General features: G+C 50.4%; 1 protein-coding gene and 1 long non-coding RNA gene across 2 annotated transcripts in view; both read left to right on the top strand.

Moving 5' to 3' along the window:
- Positions 1 to 21,341, top strand: part of LOC116823303 (uncharacterized) — a 703,657-nt gene that overhangs the window by 38,696 nt on the left and 643,620 nt on the right. The gene's annotated exons all lie outside the window — the stretch shown is intronic.
- Positions 1,249 to 21,341, top strand: part of LOC142047443 (uncharacterized) — a 203,076-nt gene continuing 182,983 nt past the window's right edge. Inside the window, exon 1 of the long non-coding RNA XR_012656710.1 lies at positions 1,249 to 1,569. This is a non-coding gene — a long non-coding RNA (uncharacterized LOC142047443). The remainder of the gene's footprint in view (positions 1,570 to 21,341) is intronic.

The following is a 21,341-nucleotide window of genomic DNA, read 5'->3' as shown; positions in this document are numbered from 1 at the left end:
TAACTCTATTGCCTGAGAGGGTACGTCTTCACTACCGGCTGTATCGGCAGGTAACAATTGATTTCTGGGGATCGATATATCACGTCTCATCTAGATGCACTATATCAATCCCCGAACGTGCTCCTGTCGACTGTGGAACTCCACCAACGCGAACGGTGGTAGCAGAGTCGACAGGGGGAGCTGTGGACGTCGATCCTACACCGTGAGGATGGTAGGTAACTTGAGCTAAGAAACCTCGACTTCAGGTATGCTATTCACGTAGCTGACGTTGCATATCTTAGATCAATCCTCCCCTCCACTGTAGACCAGCCTTGTGTGTAATTTAAACCATAAGAACTGCCATGCTGGGCTGGACCAAAAGCCCATATAGCTCTGTGTTTTGTCCTCTGACAGTAGCCGATACCAGGTGCCCCAAGAGTTACCCAACAAGGAATCAATGGGAGTTGAACTCAGGATCTCCTGTTTACAAAACAGGTGCTTTAGCCAGCTAAGCCATAGTACCTACCTGTGGCTAAAAAGAAGTTTCTGCTCACACCTGACTCCCTGCCATCCCCACCGGAGCCTGACAAGCTTTACAAGCGTTTGGATTCTGCAAAGCAGAGGAGCAGGTGATGCTTTCCTTGCAAGTTGTGTGTGTGTGTGTGAATCGTTGGCCAGGTCTGCAGTGCAAAGTTATTTCAGCATCTTTATATTGCTCAGGTGTGTGAAAAACACACAACGCTCCCTCGGTTGGCAGCTTGTGGCTGGTGTACACACTGCAATGCCACATCTGGTGACAAAACTGCCCTGTTTTGGTGACAATATTAAACCACCTCAACGAGAGGCCTAGAGCTTTTTGCACCAAACTTAAAGCAACAAATTGTCAGCGTAAATGCTGCTGGTCATTATATCACCATAACTGGCCTCCACCAGTATCCCATAATGTCTGCAGTGAACTGACCTGCCCTGCATTCCTGCTACAGAGGCTGGGCCCTCCCCTGTCATAGCTCCAGAAAGTTCTAACAACTGAGCTGCTACCTACACTGGGATTAGGTTGATAGAACTGCACTGCCAGCCTAAGTAATGTAATTACACCAACCTAATTTTGTAGTGTAGAGCTGTCCAAAGAATCACACACACACCTTGGGAGCAAAATTTCACCTGCTTCTCTGCTTTACAGAAGCCAAACATGAGCACTGCTTGTCAGGGCCCAGTGGGGCTTGTCACAGAGTCATATGCGGGTAGGCATGGTGTGTTAAGTAACACCATGACTTAGCTGGTTAAAATATCTGTTTTGTAAACAGGAGATCCTGGGTTCAACTCCCAGTGGTGCCTTGGAGAGCGGCTTTTGGGGCACCTGGTATTGGCTACTGTCAGAAGACAAGCTTCAGAGCTAGGTGGACCTATGGTTTAAATTACACTCACAGGCACTGATAATAGAGTTACTGAAAGTTTAGGTGTTAAGAGCTGATAGGTCAGTGGTCCAGTCTCCTCAATGTGGTTTTACCATTTCTACTTGCTAAACTCCCTCCCAACCTCTATAAAATTACAGTGCAGACATATGGACTTGAGCCCAACCTCTGAGGCCCTGTGAGGGGTGAGGGTTTCTGAACCGAGGCTTCAGCGTGAACACAAATATCTGCACCACAGTTTTTAGCCCCTCAACTTTATGTCCAGGAGCCCAAGTCAGATGACCCACGTCAGCCCTGGCGCCATCTTTCTCCCAGGAGAGATGAACTCTAAGGGTACGTCTCCATTGCAATGGAAGCCCAGGTGTGGCACGCTGTGCTCAAAGCGGCACCTGGAAGCCCCACATTCACCACTCTCACATAATGATGACAGGGTTTGTACAAAGTCTGCCTGGTGAGGTATCATTTCAAAAGTCTTTATCTGTTGAACATTAATATCGTGTTAGATTGTGTGTGCTAGCATTGGTTGGGAAGTTATGAAGTTTTGCTCTGTGTGCATTACTGAGATGTGTTATGAGGTTGGGAAATGCCCCCACCAGCCTTTCAGGTGCGACAAGGGAGGAGCCAGACTCACTGCTGTCCCATTGAGGGTATCCACACTCCCAAGAACTATCCCAGGAACCGTGTACAATGCAGGCTTCTCCGAGATAGCACAGAGACAATGGACACTGCTTGACTCATATCATAGCAAAGGAGCTTCCTAGCAAGTTGGAACAAACTATGAAAGAGGGGAAGAGACATCATGACTTTGCCTCTCTCCTCCAAAACTCAGCAGCTGGAAACACGCCTGGAGGACAAAGACTGAACTGAACTGGTTCAGAAATCAGAAGAGAATAATAACAATAATACTTTCAAACCAAAGTCCCCAAACAGACTAGTATTGATTTTTCAGCAGAAAATTTTCAGTTTGGGGAATTTTGTTTTCCCAGCCAGACTTTGCCAAGGGAAGCAGGGAGAAAATGTTGGAGTTGCCTCCCTCAGAACAGCTTGGCCTAGACACTAGCTCTGCTTCACTGCTCTGGCCTTGCTCACGTTGAGGGTATTTTAACAATTTGGGCAGGTCCCAGGGTGTTTGGGGGAGATGAGGAGGATGTTACCTTTAGAGACAAAAACTAAGAAATACAGGACTAGAGAATTTTTTTTTATTTTAGAAATCTGGGATTTAGACATTTTATTTAAATCAAGGGGCAGTCTGAGTTTCTGAGAAGGTTTTTGTTTGCAAGAAGCATCATTGTTTAATCTGTCATTGTACCAAAGGGGGAAATGGTTCTTTATAAATGTGGGGTGAAAACTAAATGCATCTGATAAGGAAAGGATTTGAACCCCTGTGTGCAGAGCACAACAGCTTAACAGCTCATCACTTAAACCACTTGGCCACCTCATGTGAGCTGACAGGGAAAAGGACAGGAGGAGAAATCTAAGGCCAGCAGAGATAGGGACAATATGGAGTTTTAAAATATTAAGTGGAAGCAGGGGCTGAATGAGCTCCCCCCTCATATCTATTGAGGAGTAGGGAGAAAGACTTCAGGAACAGACCGTGATTGCATAGACACACCTACTCTGCCTAGCTATGCAGCATGAGGGGGGCCACTTTCCCAAAATGACCAGTTTTGGCTGGTTGAGTGTTACAAATCACTTTAGGATTGAGTGGAATGAAATGTTATTATCCTTCCTGCATGAGTGAAGGGCAGCAGAACATACCTAGTCGGTCCTGATGGAGGGGTAGGTGGGTGAGGAATAGCTTTTATTGGACTGCATAGAAGTGATTGAGAACGTCATCCCAAAACAGTGGTCCACAAACATTTCACACTGTGCCCTCTTATCCACAGCTGTGGGCCCTCTGAAGCCACGGTCAAGAACTGAGGCTGGGAGTGGGGCTGTTGCTTGCTGTGGAGAGGGGTGCAGACAGGGGAAAGGGAGTCAAGGCCAAGCTAGGAGCCAGAGGCCCAGGCTGAGGGTGGGGTTGGGGAAGAGCTGGGACAGAGTGGGGCTGAGTGATGCTCCCTCCATGGGGGCTGGCTCAGGCCCTGAGGTGCCCCCATTAATGTTCCTCTGTGTCCCCCTAGGAGTCTTGCCCCACATTTTGGGAACCACTAAACCCTACTCACTAATCAGGGGCTAGTGATGCCAAAGTCCAGGGAAAGGGAGAACAAGTGTGGGGCCCCCAGCACTGGAACCATGTGAAGGGGCTGCAGGAGAGGGGCAATGGCTGGTGACACAGGGAGTTAAGGGCAAAGGCGGGGCAGGAGTTAGGGGTGAAGGAGGTGCAAGGATTGCTGGTGCAGTAGCTAGCAGAAAGGGGGGAGTGGGGATCATCCAGGGGCAATGGGGAAGTGCCAAAGTACAAGCTTTGCCCAGGGCACCATTTCCCCTCATGCTGACCTGAGCAATTGGAAATGACCATTCAGTGAGACCAGAACCATAGTGTAGAAAAACCCCTTTGTTAAGTGGTTGTGGCTGAGTGCTTAGGGGAATGGGTTAAAAAGCCCTGGGTGTCTTTCTGTGGAGGTTTGATTCTTGCCTGCTAGGCAAGGCTCGTGTGTGGTGTCTGCATGGCTGTACTTTCAGTGTCTGATCTGCCACAGGGAGCCAAGTCTAGACATTTTCAGAGGCTCTGTGTCAGGGTTTCTCAAACTTCCTTTCACTACACACACCTTCTGCCAAAAAAAAAACTTACTACATAGCCCTGGAAAGAGGGACCAAGCCCCTCCCCACTAGGCAGAGCAGGAGAAACTAAGCCCTGCCCCAATTGGAGGAAGGCAAAATCAGAGCTTGAGGGATTCAGCCCTGGGGGGTGGGGCTCAGACTTTTGGCTTCAGCCCCAGGCCCCAACAAGTCTAATGCCAGCCCTGGTGACCCCATTAAAACAGGGTTATGACCCACTTTGGGGTCCTGACTCACAGTTTGAGAACCACTGCTTTGTGCTCATTGGAGAGGTTTTTCCTGTGGGTGTAGTTAATCGACTTCCCTAAGAGGTGGCAGCTACGTCAGTGGGAGAAGCTATATCGGTGGGTGTGCAAGCTGTGGTGTTTACCACATTTAAGAAGTTTAATTAAACCCCATTTTTAAAACCACCTGTGCTCTGGGAATGGCAAAGGACCTCGATGAAGCAGGGTCTGTCTTTCAAAGTCTTGGAAATCATGATTCCATGTTATGTTTTTATGGGGTATAGCTCAGTGGTAGAGTACTTGAGTGCTGATCAAGTGGTGCTTGGTTCAAACCCCAGTGTTCTCTTATAACCTTCTTTCCTTTCTTAAAAAAAGAAAACATTTTCATTTCCATTCTCCTTTATGTTCAGGAGCTCCACTATATGGGAGTGCTTAATATGAATGTAAACACTCAACATTTTGCTGTCCAAATGCATAAAAACCTAGCAAAGCTGTCCATCAGCTGAAATCACTTCCAATCCTCTAAGTGTCTAGTTTATGTTTTCATCAACTAAACAAAGGTATCATATGAATGTACATTTGCAGATCCCTCTTCTCCAGGAGCTATGCTGTGCAGAAGAACAAGAACCATATCCAGCTGCAGTTCAGGACTCTGATGACAAATGTTCTGAGAGTTGGTGAAAAATGCCTTCTAGTGAGCTATTGAACGAGCTCAACCTGTTTAGCTTATCAAAAGAAGACTGAAAGATGACTTCACTGACGTGTTGAAGGGCCTTAATGGAGAGAAAAGGTTGGGTATGAAAGGCTCTTTAATCTAGCAGAGAAAGGCATAACATGACCCAGTGGCTGGAAGGTGAAAAGAGACAAATTCATATTACAAATAAGACACAAATATTCAATGGAGAGGATGATTCACCAGAGGAACAAGCTACCAAGGAAAGTGGTGGATTCTCTATCTTCTGATGTCATTCAGTGAAAACTAGATGCCTTTCTGGAATGTGTTTGCCCCAAAAGTAGCTCTTATGCCATACAGGAAACCTGTGATATAGAATCTCAACGGAGTGTGTTGTTTGAGATCCCAGCTCTTATTCCTTTGCAAGGCGTGTGCGCTGACTTCCCTGCCCAGCTCTGTCTTCCATGAGCCTGGGAATCAGCAGGACTGTGTCAGGAGAGCAACTTCTCCATCCCAATCTCCGCCCAGCTGGGGAACGAGCAGGGGCGGCCCCTTGAGCGCCAGAGACTGGCCGGGGAATCTCATTTGCATAGCCAGGGAGCATTGCGGGCAGTGAAGTGAGTCCCTGGTCAAGGGTCTGGTTTTATTCCCAATGTCCCCGGTTCTGGTGATCAAACTTGGGATTGAAATCGGTTCAATTAAATTTCCTCTTCAAATGAGAAGTTTAGCGGGCTGTCATTGTCATCCCCCTGAGTTGAGGAGAAGGCGCTTCTGACCCAGAAGTGACTTTGCGGGTTAGCTCTTCTTTTCTGGTTTCTCTTCAGAGTGTGTAAATTTTTGCTTTTTCTTAAAGATTTCTGTGGAGAAGGACGTTTAGGAGTTTCAATCCAGTTTGTTGAGGCTATTCTTCAACCTTGTGAAAAAAACAGATGAGGTTGGACTTTGTTTCTTGAATTTCTTAAAAGGTCTGAAGCTTCAGTTGTTTTCAAAGGAAGATTCCTCTCTCTTCTCCCTGCAGGACAACAGACCTTTCAGAAAAAGGCCATATCTGTTATCTGTAGTTAGTGTCTGATGCTTTTCCAGGAGAAGGCTGTTTTGTGATCTCTCTTCACCTAGCTGTTTGATTTTGTGTCTTGTCGATATTAGTGATTTGCTGAGGCAAGGCTTGCATAATGTAGAAAATGACTTCAGATATCGTTTTGAGTTTCTTTTTTTCCCCCCCAGTGAGTCATTTCATTTCCAAAGGAAGGAATTAGAATAACTAGTCACCACGTTTTCTATGATAATATCGAACGATACAAAAAGGGTCTTCATCCTGGCCTATCCGATTATTCTAGATGACCTTATGCAGCAGAGCTCATTAACAATTAATTCTTTCACCCCCAACGATTTCCTGTAAGAAGGCCAGAGTGGGTCAGACCAATGGTCCATCTAGCCCAGTATCCCGTCTCTGACATTGGCCGCTAGTCTCCTTAGTCTACCTTGCAGGACTGATTGCATGGTTTGGATCATTCTTTCCCTCCTCTCCCTACAAAGAGGAACTTTCCATCCCTTTCTCGTTGGGAAAATGCCACCGTTTTAACTTAGGAAACAGTCTCAGTAAATGTTTTGCCCAGACGAGGGATAGGGGCACAGCAGGGGTGCACAACTTTCAGGATGCATGCACCACCTCAGCAACTAACCTTTGCTACCTCACTGCAGAACACCACATAGAGCAGACTTTTACATATCAGGGCCAAACCATCTTAGGGCAGAGATATAACAGCTTAAACACAGGACCCACAACTTTAGCACTAACAACAATTCAAAGAGATTCAAACTTGTCTGGGTCTTTACACATCAGAAACAGTAAGCAGGCAAACAAAACATCCATTCCTAACTCTCACACACTTTGGGCCGTTAGGACCCATACTCCTCCTTGCTGAGGACTTGCCAGGCAAGGGCAATCCTCTCAGGCCTCAAATGCCAGACACACTTATTTCTGTCATTGATGCAAAATAAACAGGAAAATGCACTTGATTACTCCTGCCCCAAGAACAAAGAGATAGGGGATCCCACAGCAGCTGAAATGATCCTTTGGACAAGCACTCCCATCATGCAATCCGGGGTGGGTGTATCCATGCAAATAATATCGGCCGCAAAAGACCCATACAACACATCACCAACAGATGGCAGGGGAGAGTTCATACCGACCCTGCTTCAACTAGATTGTGGCAAAAATTCAAAAACACGGAACATTAAATCTCACCCAATGAGGGGCAATCCATTCTCATCATCGTATCCACTCGTCAGACTCCACACCTCAACGTAGCCGTCATAGGAACAACATACCCTCCTACCTCAGGACCTGTACGTCGACTGGTTAACCTTTTACCCCCAATCGGGGCTATTGCAGATTACGTGTTCCTCATGCCACCCGATCTTAAACCCAACTTTGCACCCCCTCGGTAATCTGTACGTTATTTCCTGATCACCAGAAATTTTGGCACCTAAACGCTGGACCATAGACTTTTTTTTTTTTTTGAACATCATCTTAATAAAAGGTTGATATTTCTTTGAGATCCAGGCTCCTGTTCCTCTGCGAGGGGTGTGTGTTTGCTCCGGGTTTTAGTCTGCCAACATGGCGAGGGGGCCAATTGAGCCAGACAGATCCAAGTCTGAACCTTGTCCCCCACAAGCTGAAGGCTTAACTTAAAACAGTTTAAGAAGTGCTCCCGTCTCCGGCACTCAACTACCCAGCTCCCAATGGGGTCCAAACCTCAAATAGATCCCTTTTACCCTGTATAAACTGTAAAAGCCTAGCAGCCTGCGCATCTGCCTGCCAGCACGAGAGCTCGTAAGGTGCTAATCCGGAGAGTGGTGGCTGGGTGGCAGGTGGGGTTGAAGAGCCACCAGAGTGGCACAGCAGAAGCGTGCTAGGCCCATAACCCTGAGGTTGATGGGTTGCAACCATCCTCTGCTACACATGTGCTTGTTTCTTTTCATTCTGGGCCTTCAAGCAAGACAGTGACCAGCAGAGCACCAAGAGCTTGGGCCATGAGGCAAGAGGTGCCTGAGGTGAGGCGGCAGCCTGCCAGGGAGCTCCCCTGCACCTCTGGCTGCCTGGGCTGAAGGCAAAAGGCAGGTCTGAGTGTGGTGAGGGACTCCTGTCTCAGCCTGAGGCAGCAGTGCTTCCTCGTCCCCTTTTCCCACCCACACCGGCAGGCGGCTGCTGTGGGAGAACACGAGGGAGGCTCTCGGGACACTAGGCAGCTATGAAGATTTTGCATTTAGATTAAGCCCAAGACCCTGGCGGGGCTGCTCAGAGACGGGATTTTGCGGCATGGGCCCCACACTCTTCCAGCCAGAAGGTGACCCAACTGTGTCCAAGAGGAAGCCTTCGAGGTGGCAAAAGGGGGATTTCCCAGCTCCCAGCAGACCTTGAGGAGCCCAGAAGGAGCCTTCAGGTGCCATCTCTGGGGGAGCATAACCCCCCTCCTTTCGATTAACAGCTGAACTCACTGACCCATGATACCACAGAGACACTTACCAGCAGCTGTTTGCCAGGGCCGCTGCCCAGCACCCTGCAGCGCTTCCTGCCAGTGCCAGAGCTCGCAAGGCGCTAGTGTGGAGCCAGGGCCGCTAGGTGCTGCTGAAGAGAAGCCAGCAGAGTCACACAGTGGAAGTGTCCTCTTCTGGCTGGAAAAGTGTGGCAGAAGCGTCCCTCTTCTGCCAGCACTGGGCCTCCTTCTTCTTACACTGGGCCCTCAAGCGAGGGGGCGGCTGGCACAGAGCTAAGAGTCTAACCTGTGAGGCAGGTGGTGGCTGACACCCGCAGAATTCTGGGGAGCTCCCAGAAGTTTTTAAGGGACAGAGACTCCTAAATGCCCTTAGTAACAAGGGCCAGTAAGGGGGTCACTATGTTGGCCTTATAACCCTGGGTGTCAGATCGCAAGTCTAGGGGCTTGGCTACACTTGCAAGTTTGAGCGCATTAAAGCAGCCCTGGGTGCCCTAACTCCTGAGGTGTCCACACTGGCAAGTCACATGGAGCACCTGGGCTCTGCAGCTGGAGCGCTCCTGGTAATCCTTGTCCATGAGAAGCATAAAGCTTGCTGTGCCTCGGCTGAAACGCCCGGGCATCAGGGTGGATGACGTGTTGCGCTACTGCACTGTGATTGGCCTCAGGAAACATCTCATAATCCCCTGAAGTCAAGTGCCCACTCTGGTCATTGTTTTGAAATCGGCAGCAGGCGTGCAGATATCACCTTTCAAAGCTCTGATTCTGACAGCCGGCTGCATATCTGCTCTAGGACAAAGCAACCATTACTATGGAATGCTGCTGTTGTGAGTGTGTATGGGGGTGGGGGGGTTGCTGCTGTCCGAAAACACAAGACAACATGCTGACACACTCTCAGTCCCCCAAACACACTGTCTCTCCCCCCACATGCACACAACACACTCTCTGTCACACTCAACCCCCGCACCCCATTTGAAAAGCACATTGCACCATTTGCACACTGGGATAGCTACCACGCTGCACTACTCTTTGTGGCATTGCAAGAGCTGCTAATGTGGCCACTCCAGTGCGCTTGCAGCTGACAGTGTGAACACACAGCATTGTTTTCGCTGCTGTGGTCTCCAAGGGCTGGTTTAAGTCCCAGCGCTTTGCATCTGCAAGTGTAGCCAAGCCCTAAATTTGCCAGACCAACCTACCTAAGTAACTGGCTTCCACCACCACCACGTGCAGTGAGTAGGAGCACAGTGAAGCACACACCGCACTTGCTGGCTCAGCCTTGTGCATGCTGGGATGGCCACCTCTCTGTTGATGAGACCTGGTCCCACCATCTCCGTGGAGCTCCAGTCTGCCCTGCTGCCACCCCTGTCTGTGTTGTCTTCTCTAGCAGTTGACTGGACGGTGCGCATTGGACGCATGTCATGTAGCCGTGTTGTCTCAAAGGGCGAAAGCTGGAAGAATGGTGCCTTCATAGCCCACCCAATAGTCCATAACATAGTTAAGGAAAATATTTCTCAATGAACTCTCAGTAAAAGATCAGAAACAGCCAGTGTCTGCATCAGTCTACGAGCATTGGTATTTTCTTGAAATTTGTCAGACCAACCTAAGTAACACCTAACACACATTTGAACCTCTTCTTTTCACACTGTTGCTCATTCTCAAGGTCTGCTTTGCCTCCAGAAAGATCCATTTTCTTTCAGGACAGCCTTGCTCTTTCACTGAGGTGTTGGAGTAAACACTTCCCTTCCCTCTATTCTCAGACAAACACTAGAATTAATTGTTTGCTACTGATGGGTTTAGAAAGCATTTGTGGAGCAGAAGATGCCATTTCTGGGTGATTGTTCCCAAGCTGCAGTACTTTGTGTTCAAACATCTCCCAACTTCCTTGGTGAAAATAACACTAGGTTTCTTTGCAATGTACAAGAAGAAAGTAGCTTTTCACCCCAGATGGAATTTGAACCCACAATCCCTGGCTTAGGAAGCCAATGCCTTACCCATTACATCTTTGTGGCTCTTAATTGCACATGAAAGAGGGATGGAAATTCCCTCTCATACTTGCACATTCCTCATTCACTCAGAAGCCAAATACCCCATTTAATGGCCTTACAGAAATGTCTGCATCCCTTGGCAGCGAGGCAACTGGGCAGGTCACTGACAGAACTGAGAATCACCTTTCTACCAGCCATCTTTAGAGAAGAACCCCATCCTAGAGTCACCCCTCCCTCCTTCAGCACCTCCACATCTGTGGCTCTGAGTGGCAATAAGATGATAAGGGGGCGAATCTGGGGCTGTAAGAGGGGTAAGGTGAGCCTGTAAGGAGTAACCAGGTGGGCTACTGGTCGGTTGTTGGGATCAGAGCTCTAGATCAAAGCTGCACAGCAACCTGACACCCAGGGTTACAGGGCTGACATAGTGACCCCCTTACCGGCCTTGATGAACCCCAAACTCTTGTTACTCAGGGCATTGAGGAGACTCTGTCCATTAATAACTTCTGGGAGCTCCCCAGCAGGCTGCGGGCATCAGGCACCTCTTGCCTCACAGATTAGACTTTTGGTGCTGTGAAAGCTGCCTCCTCGCTTGCAGGCCCAGTGTAAGAAGGAGGCCTGGTGCTGGCAGAAGAGGGTTTTGATTAATCGAGCTCTGTGTTATGGGCACAGAAGGGGGAAAGGAGGAGGAGTTTATGCTTCCCCAGGGATGCTACTGAAGCCTCCTTGTGGGCTCCTCAAGGTCTGCTGAGAGCCGTGATGTCCCCCTTTTGCCACCTTGAAGGCTCCGTCTTGGACACAGTGGGTTGACCTGCTGGCTGGAAGCATGTGGGGGCCGTGCCGCAAAAGCCCGTCTCTGAGCAGCCATGTCAGGGACACGGGCTTAATCCAAGTGCTGAATCTTCAGTTTTGTATGTTTCGCTCCTTTCCCACTTCTGTCCAAGCAGCAAGTGAGAAACAGATGGGACACACCGGCCTGAAGACGCCTCCCTCCTACTTCTCTGTACGCTGTGCAAAGCTCTTGGCCTACCTCATACCTTGTCAGGAAAGCGCAGCCATGCTGCCGAAGCCTGAGTCACGTCTGCAGCCTGGCCCGCCCCGGCTGACCGCGCGCAGAGCCACGCAAGTCAATGGTAGGTGGAGTCGGCAGCCTCGGCACTTTCCCCTGACAACCGCACAGCGCTGCCTAGCATCCCGAGAGCCTCCCTCGTGTTCTCCCGCAGCAGCCACCTGCCAGGGCCAGGAAGCACTGCGGCTTCATTCCGGGACAGGAGGCTCTTGCCACGCCCTGTCCTGCCTCTTGCCTTCAGCCCAGGCAGCCAGAGGTGCCGGGGAGCTCCCTGGCAGGCCACTGCCTCAGCCTGGAAATAAGGAAAAGGCGATGAATAAAGAAGTCAGGAAATAACAAGGAAATGAAGGGGTTTGTCCGATTTACCATCTTCTCAGCTACCAATCAAAGTTAAAGACCTAAAGTCAACCTACCGCCATAAGTACAGATGGTTGGATGGAAATTAAAAGGAGCTGCTGTCACAAGTGTTGGGTGCCGGGAAGCAGCATGCAGACCGTTTAAAAATGTCACAATTAGAGGCTCAGATGAAACATATGCCCTAAATCAGAAACAACAATAGGAGGACCAGCAGAATGCCACTGTAGGTAAATGGTAGAGTAATGGAGGCTGTAAGAGGCAAAAAGTCATTCTTTAAAATTTGGAAATCAGATCCTAGTGAGGACAATAAAAGGTGCACTAAGTGTCAAAGTCTAACAAGTCAGGCCAAAAGAATCTGAGAAGCAACGTGCAAAAGACACAAAAGTTAAGCATAAGAATGTTTTCAAGTACATCAGCAGCAGGTAGCCTGCTAAATAGGTGGTGGGGCCACAAGCAGACAAAGGAGCACTCTGCGAAGACAAGGCCATTGCAGAGAAGCTCCATGAACTCTCTGCAATGGTCTTCATTGCAGAGGACAAGAGGGAGAGTCCCATCTTGGAGCTTTCCTTATTGGATGATAAATCTGCGGTACCGTCCCAGTATAAGAGATTTTAGAACAAATTGTTCAATTAAACAGGAAGAAGTCAGCAGGACCAGGTGGCATTCAACCACGAGTTCTGAGGGAACTCAAATTTTAAATTGCAGAACAACTAGCCGTAGCACACAAGCTACCACTGAAGCAAGCCTCTGTTGTGGACGATTGGCAGGTAGCTAATGTAACACCAATTTTTAAAATGGGCTTCAGGAGTGATCCTGGCAATTGCGGGCCGGTGAGCCTAACTTCAGCAATGGGCAAATTGGCAGAAACTAGAGTAAAGAATGATCAGACATCCAGATAAACAGGCTCTGTTGGGAAAGGGTGAACACAGCTTTTGTAAAGGGAACTTGTACCTCACCAATCTTCTAGAATTCTTTGAGGATCTCAACAAGCATGTGGATAAGGATGATTCAGTCAACGTAGCAAACTGGGATTTTCAGAAAGCCTTTGACAGTGTCTCTCACCAAAGGCTCTAAAGAAAACTAAGTGGTTATGGGATAAGAACGTAAGAATGACCATACTATATAAGACCAAAAGTCCATCTAGCTCAGTATCCTATCTTCTGACAGTGGCCAATGCCAGGTGACCCAGAGGGAATGAACAGAACAGGTATCATCAAGTGATCCATCCCCTGTCGCCCATTCCCAGCTTCTGGCAAACAGAGGCTCTCTAGGGACACCGCTGGCTAAGAGTCATTGATGGACCTATCCTCCATGAATTTATCTAGTTCTTTCTTGAACCCTGTTATAGTCTTGGCCTTCACAACATCCTCTGGCAAGGAGTTCCACAGGTTGGCTGTGTGAAGAAATACTTCCTTTTCTTTGTTTTAAACCTGCTGCCTATTAATTTCATTTGGTGACCCCTAGATCTTGTGTTGTGAGAAGGACTAAATAACACTTCCTTTTTTACTTTCTCCACACCAGTCATGATTGTATAGACCTCTATCTTACCCCCTTTAGTTGTCTCTACAGAAGTTGTTCCATACCCCTCATCATTTTTGTTGCCCTTTTCTGAATCTTTCCAATTCCAATCTATCTTTTTGAGATGGGGTGACAACATCAGCACAGAGGATTCAAGGTGTGGGCATACCATGGATTTCTATAGCGGTGATATGATATTTTCTGTCTTATTATCTATCCCTTTCTTAATGATTCCCAACATCCCATTGCACATTGAGTGGGTGTTTTCAGAGAACTAGCCACAATGTCTCCTAGATCTCGTTCTTGAGTGGTAACAGCTAATTTAGATCCCATCATTTTATATGTATACTTGGAATTGTGTTTTCCAATGTGCATTACTTTGCATTTATCAACATTGACTTTCATCTGCCATTTTGTTGCCCAGTCACACAGTTTTGTGAGATCCTTTTGTAGCTCTTCGCAGTCTGTTTTGGATTTAACTATCATGCGTAGTTTGGTATCAGCTGCAAATTTTGCAATCTCACTGTTTACCCCTTTTCCCAGAGCATTTCTGAATAAGTGGAACAGTACTGGTCCCACTACGGACCCCTGGGGGACACCTGGGGATAAGAGGGAAGAGCCTCTTCTGACACTGGCAGACCAGGTGCCAGCTCATGCCACGGCATCTAGGCCTTACTGAGAAGTGACAAATGCATGGCTGGAAACTAGTCTTGCTCACCTGTTTGTTAGTGTTGGTTTAGATTTATAAAAATGTGTTTTGTGTTTAGACTTTATGAAAAGCTTGTGAGTTGCTGCATGCGTTATTCTCACCTATAATAGCTGTATCCCAGGGTATAAGGTGATATATAAGTGTTGGCACTAAAACTGTAAACCCCCTCGCCGCCACCCCACCACCCCTGCCCCGAGTCAGGAGAGAAGCATTACCAAGTGAGAAATGCTAGTTTACCAGGAGAGGAGTCATCTCCTTTCCAACAAGAGAAGGCCCTGACTGAGACATCAGACAAGCCACTGTGGATCATCGGTGGATAAAAGATTTGGTTGATTGTTCACACACACGCACAGACCCAGGCGGTGGAGACGTTCACAAACACTTGCCCTGTCAGTCTGAGCTCTGGAGGAATGGAATAAAAATCCCTGTCAGTAAGAAGCTGCCCCTATGTTTGGACTTCAGGCAGATGGCGAGACTTCTAAGCATAAGCAAGGGATCCTGGCTGTTTGGCCAGGGTTAGCCCTAAGGCACATATAGAGCTTGTATGTTACAGCAGCTTCTACTGCTGTTTGAAACCTCAGACTGTAACTCCTTTGTGTGTATGTTTACTGGCTTTAAACTGATAAATAAGTTCCTCATTTCTTTTCCTAGTCAGTAAAGCTTTCACTCTAAGCTACTCCCATCAGCTTCATTACTCCACTGGCCATGAGAGGCGGTAGCTCTGTCAGTGGGAGAAGCTCTCCTGCTGACACAGCGCTCTCTGCAACGGTGCTTAGATCAGGATAATTTATGTCGCTCAGGGGTGTGCATTATTCACACTCCCCACCCCCGAGCGATGTAAATTATACCAAAGTATGTTCTTGTGTAGACAAGGTCTAAGATACCAGAGCAACTGCTGCTGCTGCTGCTATTTGAACAGGAAGAGAAGGAGGAGGCTGTAAGGTGGTGAAGGAGAGCAAAGCAGCCCTGCAGCAGCTGGAGAAGGTAAAGAACAGGAGAATCTGGAAGCCAAGTCTGGTACAAGGGACCTCTCTGCAACCTCCTCGAAGCTCTCATTTTAAGAGGAGTGATGACTATAGAGTATGCAGCTTTCTCCCACAAACTGTGAAGAAATAGTTTTACACTCTAATGCTCTAGGTAAGGTCAGTTCGGTGATAGGGTTAGTGAGGGATTCAATGCCATTTAACTAATCCTCTTTCAAGTAACACATTTTGCTAATCAAAATTCATTTTGCTGAGTGTCCCCCTGTAGCCAAGCCCTGAATTCAACACTCTGATCCGTCTCTTCAGTGCCCGGGGTTTGTGGTATAGAAAGGGCAGCAGGCCAGAGGCCAGGCAGTGTCTGCAGCAGGCTGAGCAGGCAGTTCTAGGCAGTGGGGCTCTCTCACTTTTTATAGTGGGGGTGCTGAAAGCCTGTGAACCTTACCCAGGTGTGTTCACAAGCAGTGTGAAAACGTGCAATTCCCGCTCACAGTACACAGGGGCAGCACAGCTCGGGGGTTCTCTGGAATCACACAATAATGCTGGCTTTGTTCCCACAGCATCTGGAGCTTTTCACAGTGAGACATGGGGGTGCTGCAGCACCCGCCGCACCCCTCGTTCCCGCACCTCTGCTTCTCTGCAGGGAATTGTTATGACATGAGGGGGTGCAGGGAGAATGTGCAGGTGACCCAGGCACACACCCCAAGCACTGCACTCCAGTGCTGTGTTCGAGATTCATTTCTGCTCTCTGATAAAACTGCCCCAGGCTCCTCTGTCCAACTAATATTTGTCCAGGCTCCCCGGCAGTGTTAGTATCTGTCCAGAGCTTTTGCCAGCCCTTCCCCAGGAGAGCTGGGCACTCGCCCAGCTCTAGGAGAGCCAGGCAGGCCCTGAGTGGATCAGCAAAGTGCCCAGGGGGCAGGGATAGCTCAGTGGTTTGAGCAGTAGCCTGCTAAATCTAATGCTGTGAGCTCAATCCTTGAGGAGGCCAGCAAATCAGTACTTGGTCCTGTTAGTGAAGGCAGGGGCTGGACTCAATGACCTTTCAAGGTCCCTTCCAAGTCTAGGAGATTGGTATATCTCCATTTATTACCTATTACTAGACAGTGACCCTAGGCCAGTGGTGCCAGAACAATCTGTATAGTGGGGGGCACTGAGCCACTGAACCAACTGTAACCCCTGGGCGTGAGGGAAACCATGTCAAGCCAGGGGCTGCTGCAGCACCCCCAGTTCCAGCAGCTCCCCCAGCCTGACACACACACACAGCCCCTGCACCCACCCCACCCCAGGTCTCCTCAGCCTAGAGGTGAGCCCACCAGCTGAGTGAAGAATCAGAACCCCCTGAAATTACCCTGGGACCAGCATGATCTGCCTGTGCCCTGCCCTGCTCTGCATGTGTTCGGAGTTAGTCAGTTTCCCTGTCCTGCCATGTGTCTCTTCTCCTCCCCAGTTCCCTCCAAACCACCCCATTTCTGCTGCACTCCTGGCTGGGTCTCTGCCAACCCTCCTTCTCCCGTCCTGCCCCCAATCTCTCCCTGTCCCTACAGGTCTATAGGGCTGGATCCCTCCCATCTCCCCTCATTTCCTGCCTCTGGGGGTCTATGGAGATAGGTCTCTCCTCTGCCATCCCCTCTCCTGCTCCCCCCATATCCTGCTGCCTCTAGGGGTCTATGAGGCTGGGTCTCTCTTCCCTCCATCCCCTCCCCTGCCCCAATATCCCTCTTGGGCTCTATGGGGCTGGGTCTCTCTCCCTGCCCCTGTGCTCCCTCCTGCACAGCATGTCCTGGGAGTGACTCAGTTTCTCTGGACCAACATTTCATCACTCCACATGTGTCTCTTCTGACCCCACCTCCCTCCACCACATCCCATTTCCCCTGCACCCCAGGCTGGGTCTCTGCCAACCCCCTCTCCTCTCCTTCTGACCCCAATATCCCTTGCCCCTATGGGTCTATGGGGCTGGGGCTCTCCCTCCCCTTATCCCCACCCCCAATATCTCCCTGCCTCTATGGGTCTATGAGGCTGGGGCTCTCCCTTCCCCCTTCTCCCCCCATCCCCTCCCCCAATATCTCCCTGCCCCAGGCTGTGACGTGCTATGACATGGGCTGGGGCAGGGCCGGCTCCAGGGGTTTTGCCACCCCAAGCGGCAGAGGAGAAAAAACAAAAAAGCCATGATCGTGATCGGCGGCAGCTCCACTGCGCCGCCTTCTTCTTTGGTGGCAATTTGATGGCAAGTCCTTCCCTCCAAGAGGGACCGAGGGACCCGCCGCCAAAATGCTGCCGAAGAGCCCGACGTGCCGCCCCTTCCCCTTGGCTGCCCCAAGCACCTGCTTGCTGAGCTGGTGCCTGGAGCCGGCCCTGGCTGGGGCTGTGACCTGCTGTGACCTGCTCACTCTCCAAGGGCAACTCACTCACTGGAAACCAGCAGGACAGAAGGGGTCACGTGTCTATGGGCGGGGTTATGCAGATGAGCAGTGTCTGGTGGCACTAGGGAGAGCAGTGAGATGAACTGAAGGAGCCAGGTGGAGAGAATTCTCTGTATGTGGACAGAATCCGGTGTGGGGAGATCGTGTGGTGAGTGCCTGCACCAGAGTCACTTCGGGGCAGTGATTGCCACTGAGCTACATAGTGACAAAAGGTGTGTGAAAGGGGTGTGGTGACTGGCTGGGAGCAGCTCGTGGTGATAAGAAAAGAGGTGGGAGCAAGAGGTCCTGTCCTAGCAGGGGGCATATACCCTGAGAGGGTGTTTTGTGGGTGCAAGTAGGTTTGGGGGCTTCTTGTAATGACAAGGGGTGTCTGATGGGTGCAGTTAGAGCCCTCCTAACCCCACTACTTTTCTCTGTGTTTGGGGGGCAGGTTCTGTGATGTCACAGTCCTTGGGGGAGGGGTTTGAATCATAACTCCAAAGTGGGAGAGCAAGTCCCCCCACTTGTGCTCAGTTTCCACTAGGGGCTGGCCTGGGATCTCTAGGGAGGGAAGCACAGGGAAAAACAGTCTCCCCTATGGAACCCAGGACTCCTGGATCCCAGTCCCCCTGCTCTAGACCCCCTCCACTTCCAGAGCCAAGGATAGAACCCAGTGGTGCTGGGGCCCAGCCCCCTCCCTGCTTTGACCCCTAAACTCCACTGCCCTCCCAAGGTGGTACAGGGATCACTGGGTCTGTGTCCCAGCTCTGCTAAGGGCCTTGACTGATTTTCCCAAAGTGCTTCCTTCTGAATCTAGCCGACGAAGTGGGGATTCACCCACAAAAGCTCATGCTCCAGTACGTCTGTTGGTCTATAAGGTGCCACAGGACTCTTTGCTGCTTTTACAGATCCAGCACATCTGCCCTCCCTGCCCGGTCACTGCCCACCCCTGTGTGGGGGCACCAGGATTGTGCCAGGTTGTGATGGGAAATTGTCCAAGCTGGCCCAGGGGAAACGTGTGTGTCCCTGCTGCCTGCTGCTGGTGGGGCTGAGCCCTGCTCTGTGTGTGTGTGTGCATCTGTGACACTGTTTTGTTTCATGTGTTGCCGGGCTAACTAGTTTGGAATGGCTTTGCAGGATTTGTATTCTGCAACAAGTGACACCACACAAAGGGACTCACACATCTCCAAGAACAATCCCAGATATCAGAATGGCAATATACAAAAACCTGTAGGAGAGCACTTCAACCTCCCTTGGCCAACACTATAAGAGAACCTTAAAGGTGGCCATCCGCAGCAAAAAAAACTTCAAGGAACCAGACTTCAAAGAGAAACTGCTGAGCTTCAGTTCATTTGCAAATTTGACACCATCAGCTCAGGATTAAACAAAAGACTGTGAATGGCTTGCCAGCTACAGAAACCATTTCTCCTCCATTGGTTTTCACATCTTCAATGCTAGAAATAAGGGCTCATCCTCCCTGATTGAACTAACCTCGTCATCTCTAGCTTGCTTGCATATATATACCTGCCCCTGGAAATTTCCACTACATGCATCTGACGAAGTGGGTATTCACCCACGAAAGCTCATGCTCCAAAATGTCTGTTAATCTATAAGATGCCACAGGATTCTTTGCTGCTAAACCCAAGAACATTCACACACAACACACCCAGAGGGACATGCTAGCCCAACTCCCAGAGAGAAACAATCACACCCCCAGGCACACTCACAATCACCCCCCACACACACCATAATATTCACAATTGTGCTCAGAGACACAAATTCACAAAGTTCACTCCCACTGCTCCAAATACAAAGACCTCCTGCCCCACACAGCATGTGCCAAGGCCTGTGGAACTCACTGACACTGGACAGCTACGAATGAGAATGATCCCCTCATGCTGGATCATCTGCTTGCCCCCCCACTCCCTCTCGGGGCATGCTGTGCGGCATGGCTGGGGATTGTGCAATGGCCCAGCACCAGGCAACGCAGAACAGACACCACATGCCCTACCCCGGCTCACCTGAGCTTCTCTCCAGGTGCATTGGAGTCCAGCACCCCACACCTTGGCACTCCTGCCCCACAGGGGGTGAGCTGCAGCCCCCACCACACTCCACAGAGGGGAGAAGGGTCAGGCCAGGCAGACCTTGTAAGATGGGGAAATCACCACCGGGAGTCAACGGTATGGGGGCTGTGACATACGGAGAAATGGTTGTCAAACCAGCAGAGGGCAGGAGAGAATACACACACATACACACACACAATTGCAAACATATGCATGAATCCAGCCACACACACACACACACACACACACACACACAATTGCAAACATATGCATGAATCCAGCCACACACACACACACACACACACACACACACAATTGCAAACATATGCATGAATTCAGCCACACACACACACACACACACAATTGCTAATATACAAAAACACCTGCACAAATCCAGACCACATCAACACAAGCCTGGGGCCAGGGGAGTAGAGCAGGCTGGGGCCAGGTCACTCCACTTCCCGCAGGAAGTAGCCAGTCCCCCATCCCCCACAGAGGTCTGGGACCAGCCTCCCTCTGCTCCCCCCCACGCAGGCCTGGGGTCCCAGCCTGCCCTGCTCCCTTGGCTCCCAAGTTTGGGGGGAGAGGGGAACCGCCTCACAGCACTCGCTGGTGACGTGGCTGGGAGCCAGGGAAGTGGACCAGGCTGGGGCTGGGTCACTCCACTTACCGTGCAGTGAGTGCAGGGGCAGGGGGGTGAGGCTGGGGCGGAGCAGGGGCAGGGGCCATGGGGAAGAGCCGGGCAGCCCCCCCTGCAGTAGCTCCCTACCCCAGCTCACCTGCGCTCCGCCTTCTCCCCTGAGCATGCTGGTGCCACTCCTCCTGCCTCACAGGCTTGTGGTGCCAATCAGCTGTTTAGTGCGGCAAGCCTGGGAGGGGAGGAGAATTAGAGCGGGGGCGGCGTGCTCAGGAGAGAAGACGGAGCAGAGGTGAGCTGGGACAAGGAGCGGTTCCCCTGCATGCCCCCGCCCCCGGTTACTTGATGCAAGCAGCCCTCCCCCCCTGGCCAGCCGAGGGTGGGCTAGCCGCTGGGCAGTATGCAGTGCGTCGGGCACAGAAAATGGTAGGCATTTGGTGCCTCTACATCCCTAGCAAGCAGTGTCCTGTAGTTTTACGCCTGTCTTCATAAGTCCTTTTCAGTCTTTCTCACCCTTTGTTCTTGGAGTTCTCCTGTGCTCTTGGCTTTAGGGGAGGCACATGCCAGCAGTAGCTAAAGACTCTAGCAGCTTGCTCCCTTGCCTGCCAACCCCCACTGAAGGCCACCCACTAGACCAGCTTGCGGGCCGGCTGCTGCATTTGTCTGTGGCCAACATTCAGAGATATTTAGAGAAAGCGGGGCCCAGCCCCCATGGTGAGCTCTATTGCCCGTTCCCATTCACAGTGCTCACTTTGCAATGGGCAGGGATTTTACCCAATAGGCTTTTCCCCAGCTGGCTCCCAGATGCTGTGTAGCAAACCCCTCAATCACAGGAGTTAATTATCTGGAGGCCAGGTTTTCAGGATTTTGGCAGGGAGGCTCAGGCATGGGCGTGATGTGGGCAGCGATGGGACCAGCTGTCTAGGTGCGGCGAGATTTTAGTCTCACTGGGAGTGAGGCTCTCTGCTGATGGGCCGCGGCCAGGGCTTGGTGCAACCCTAGGACAAACTAGTTGATCCGCGGATAGGGTGCCAGAGTGTTGGGGGAACCAAAGCTTCACTCAGCGGGAGGTAGTGGAGTGAGGTGAGCTAGGCAGCGGGCTGGGGAGTGCGGGCGGA

The sequence above is a fragment of the Chelonoidis abingdonii genome, chromosome 11, assembly GCF_003597395.2.
Source record: "Chelonoidis abingdonii isolate Lonesome George chromosome 11, CheloAbing_2.0, whole genome shotgun sequence".
NCBI classification, from domain to species: domain Eukaryota; kingdom Metazoa; phylum Chordata; order Testudines; family Testudinidae; genus Chelonoidis; species Chelonoidis abingdonii.
This window is presented reverse-complemented; position numbering and strand designations above follow the sequence as displayed.